Source organism: Sphaeramia orbicularis, chromosome 8 (genome assembly GCF_902148855.1).
Source record: "Sphaeramia orbicularis chromosome 8, fSphaOr1.1, whole genome shotgun sequence".
Classification (NCBI taxonomy): domain Eukaryota; kingdom Metazoa; phylum Chordata; class Actinopteri; order Kurtiformes; family Apogonidae; genus Sphaeramia; species Sphaeramia orbicularis.
Genome location: NC_043964.1, coordinates 5,941,302 through 5,945,941, shown reverse-complemented (window position 1 = coordinate 5,945,941; position 4,640 = coordinate 5,941,302). Strand labels below are relative to the sequence as shown.

At 42.9% G+C, this 4,640-nt stretch overlaps 1 pseudogene; it reads right to left on the bottom strand.

Annotated features, from left to right (window-relative positions):
- Positions 1–1,798: 1,798 nt before the first annotated feature.
- Positions 1,799–2,253, bottom strand: LOC115423671 (small integral membrane protein 36-like; annotated as a pseudogene).
- Positions 2,254–4,640: the final 2,387 nt, after the last annotated feature.

The window sequence follows — 4,640 nt, the reverse complement described above, 5'->3', positions numbered from 1 at the left end:
GAAACATTTCAAAACATGCTGATAGAATAGACCTGGTTCTGTCCATAGACATCTGAGCATGCTCAGTTCAAGCCCCGCCCCCAGTGGTATGATGGGTAATACACAGAGCAGTGAGTGAGAGCAACAGTTTGGGCTTTTTTTGTTTGTTTTTTTTAACACCGTTTTCCTTGTGGTTTTTTTTGTGTTTGTTTGTTTGTTTTTTACTGTTGTTTCCAGTGTTGTGGTGATCTTCCTTTTTTTTTTTTTTTTTTTACTGTGTTTTTCCTGAGTTTTGACTGTGGAATTGATTAATGGAGTCAAACAGGTGTCAAAAAGAGCCCAAAACTAAAACTACTGGGACCAAATTCAAATTCTGGTTGCTTATTTTATTTTATCTTATTATATTTTGTATTTTTTTTTACTTAATTTTTTTAGGTATATTTTCTCGTTATTTATTATTTTGTAAATATTTAATTCATTTTTGTTTATTTTTCTGCATTTTGTTTCTATTTTCTTTAATTGTATTCAGTTGTGGGCTTATTTTGGTCATTTTCTTTTTTCTTTTATTGGTTTTATATACATTTTTGTTCATTTTATTGATTACTTTGGCTGTTTCTGTTCATCTCGTTGCTTTTTTTCAAAACTTCTTTTTAGTCCATTTTTTGTATATTTCTTCATGTTATTTATCATTTTGTAAATATTTTATTTGTTTTTGTTTATTTAGTGGCTCATTTGATTATTTTTCTACATTTTGTTTTTATTTTATTATTTTTCTCCAACTTTGTTCAGTTTGTGGCTTATTTTGTTCATGTTTCTTATTATTTTTGCTGGTTTATTATTCATTTTTGTTCATTTTATTGATCATTTTGTCTGTTTTGGTTCATTTTGTAACTGCTTTATGGAGTTCAACCAGGTGTTAAAAAGCAGCTGAACTGATTTAGAAAAAAACATAAACTGCTGGGCCCAAATTCAAATACAGGTTGCTTATTATTACTATTATTATTATTATTATTATTATTATTATTATTATTATTAACAATAATAATAATAATAATAATAATACATTTATTTTTTAACTTCATTTTAGTTAAAAAAATGTATATTTTGTCATATTATTTATTATTTTGCAAATATTGTATTCATTTTTGTTCATTTAGTTGCTCATTTAGTTTATTTTTCTACATTTTGTTTTTATTTTATTATTTTTTCTTCAACTTTGTTCAGTTTGTGGCTTATTTTGTTCATGTTACTTATTATTTTGTTGGTTTATTATTCATTTTTGTTCATTTTATTGTTCATTTTAGTTGTTTTTGTTCATTTTGTAACTACTTTGTTGGAGTTAAACAGGTGTTAAAAAGCAGCTGGACTGATTTAGAAGAAAACATGAACTACTGGGCCCAAATTCAAATCCTTGTTGTTGAATGTGTTCAGTTCACAGCTGATGTTCAACATCCTAATCTTGTGCCTTATTTCGTCCAAACCTGTCAAACTTCAGTCCCTCTCTTTGTCTTTTCTTTTATTCCACCTGTTTTGACCCTAAAAACACACAGTAAAAAACCACTGAAGAAAGGAACTCAAACACATACCCACAGCCAGAACCTGTACCTGGAATCAGGGGTTAAAGGCTTAAATGAAACCGTACGTTCAGGTGGATCACCGCAGACACGTCAGGGGTTTAAAGGGTCAAAAAAGGTCAATTTTAAAAAAGTTCGTTAGAAGTGAAGCCACTCCCCCTGGACCCGGAACGAACCATCTCTACTCACCGGCCCTAGTCTGTCCAGCGTAAGGTCGAACCCGAACATCGTCCACGGAGCGAAAAAAACAAGCCGAAGTTCGTACAAAACAGAGTCCTGTATTTACAAATGGGGGGTGGGGGTGGGGGGTGGGTCTGGCGCTCAGACCATGGTGCTCTTCTTCTCCCTGAAGTCCGAGAGCGTGGGCTCATGGTAGGTGGTGATCATGTTGGCGGCGTCCCACCGTCCCACCGGCGCCGGCGAGCTCTGCATGACCACCAGCCGGATGGGGGACTGGGTGGGCTGGGGTCCGGGCGTACTCCTTGGTGGGGTCTTTGCCCCGGCAGTCGTACATGATACAGGAGATGAGGAAGACCAGGAGCAGGATGACGTAGCTGGCGATGAGGATGCACAGGTTCAGCGTGACCGGGTCGATCTCCTGGTAGTTTTCCAGAAAGCCCATGGTGCCCGATGCATGCTGGGGGGGGGGCAACCGAGGTGGAGGTAGAGTGGGGGGTGGGGGGGTTGACCTCGGGTTTTGGGGTCGGAATCGATGAAGACTGAAACGGACGGCGGCAGGTTTTCCTCTTGTGTCCTGTTCAGTCGTCGTTCTGCTTCAGACTGGTGGATACGTGGCTTTGTGGTAAAAATACTTTAATCCCCCCCCCCCCCCCCCCCCCCCCCCACCCCTCCCTCCAACCTTGTATTTCTGCGATCAATGGCTGACTTTAATAACTTAATCCCCTGTGCTTACTCTGCATCCTGTGACACAACTGTGTTATATCATCTGCTCCCAAATGCACATTAATACTATGTGTTTTAGTGTGTGTGTGTGTGTGTGTGTGTGTGTGTGTGTGTGTGTGTGTGTGTAATCTTAATCTTGATTGTGAGTGAGGATTGACAGAGGACACCATCTGGACAAACAGAAGCAGAGAGTGAAGCTAAAAAGCCACTCAGTAGATGATGAAGATGAAGATGATGATGAAGATGAAGATGAAGATGAAGATGAAGATGAAGATGAACACAGTTTTGGAAAATCTGCTCATTATTTCGTTTTTGGTTGAACCCTCAGATCCACACGTGGGTCAAAATGACCCGGTCTGGTTCTTTTATCAGTGTCTCTGTCCTCAGTTCAGACGGACGACCTTCGACATGTGTCTGTTACCAAAGAGCCAATCAGAGCCATGGTTCTACCCTGGTTCTGTCCTAGTTCTATCCTGGTTCTGTCCCGGTTCTGTTCCGGTTCTGTCCTGGTTTTATCCTGGTTCTATCCTGGTTCTGTCCTGGTTCTATCCTGGTTCTTTCCTGGTTCTATCCTGGTTCTGTCCTGGTTCTATCCTGGTTCTTTCCTGGTTCTATCCTGGTTCTGTTCCGGTTCTACCCTGGTTCTGTCCTGGTTCTGTCCTGGTTTTATCCTGGTTCTATCCTGGTTCTGTCCTGGTTCTCTCCTGGTTCTATCCTGGTTCTGTCCTGGTTCTATCCTGGTTCTTTCCTGGTTCTATCCTGGTTCTGTTCCGGTTCTACCCTGGTTCTGTCCTAGTTCTATCCTGGTTCTGTCCCGGTTCTACCCTGGTTCTGTCCTGGTTCTATCCTGGTTCTTTCCTGGTTCTATCCTGGTTCTGTCCTGGTTTTATCCTGGTTCTATCCTGGTTCTGTCCTGGTTCTGTCCTGGTTTTATCCTGGTTCTATCCTGGTTCTGTCCTGGTTCTCTCCTGGTTCTGTCCTGGTTCTATCCTGGTTCTGTCCTGGTTTTATCCTGGTTCTGTCCTGGTTCTGTCCTGGTTCTGTCCATCTGTCCTTCCTGGTTCTGTCCTGGTTCTGTCCTGGTTCTGTCCTGGTTTTATCCTGGTTCTGTCCTGGTTCTGTCCTGGTTCTGTCCTGGTTCTTCCTGGTTCTGTCCTGGTTCTGTCCTGGTTCTGTCCTGGTTCTGTCCTGGTTTTATCCTGGTTCTGTCCATCTGTCCTTCCTGGTTCTGTCCTGGTTCTGTCCTGGTTCTTTCCTGGTTCTGTCCTGGTTTTATGCCTGGTTCTGTCCTGGCTCTGTCCTGGTTCTTTCCTGGTTCTATCCTGGTTCTGTCCTGGTTCTATCCTGGTTCTGTCCTGGTTCTGTCCTGGTTTATCCTGGTTCTGTCCTGGCTCTGTCCTGGTTCTGTCCTGGTTCTTTCCTGGTTCTGTCCTGGTTTTATCCTGGTTCTGTCCTGGCTCTGTCCTGGTTCTGTCCGGGTTCTATCCTGGTTCTGTCCTGGTTTTATCCTGGTTCTGTCCTGGTTCTGTCCTGGTTCTATCCTGGTTCTTTCCTGGTTCTGTCCTGGTTTTATCCTGGTTCTGTCCTGGTTCTGTCCTGGTTCTATCCTGGTTCTGTCCTGGTTCTGTCCTGGTTCTTTCCTGGTTTTATCCTGGTTCTGTCCTGGTTCTGTCCTGGTTCTGTCCTGGTTCTTTCCTGGTTCTGTCCTGGTTTTATCCTGGTTCTGTCCTGGTTCTTTCCTGGTTCTGTCCTGGTTCTGTCCTGGTTTTATCCTGGTTCTGTCCTGGTTTTATCCTGGTTCTGTCCTGGCTCTGTCCTGGTTCTATCCTGGTTCTTTCCTGGTTCTGTCCTGGTTTTATCCTGGTTCTGTCCTGGTTCTGTCCTGGTTCTATCCTGGTTCTATCCTGGTTCTGTCCTGGTTTTATCCTGGTTCTGTCCTGGTTCTATCCTGGTTCTGTCCTGGTTCTTTCCTGGTTCTGTCCTGGTTCTGTCCTGGTTCTATCCTGGTTCTATCCTGGCTCTGTCCTGGTTCTATCCTGGTTCTTTCCTGGTTCTGTCCTGGTTTTATCCTGGTTCTGTCCTGGCTCTGTCCTGGTTCTTTCCTGGTTCTGTCCTGGTTCTATCCTGGTTCTATCCTGGTTCTGTCCTGGTTTTATCCTGGTTCTGTCCTGGTTCTATCCTGGT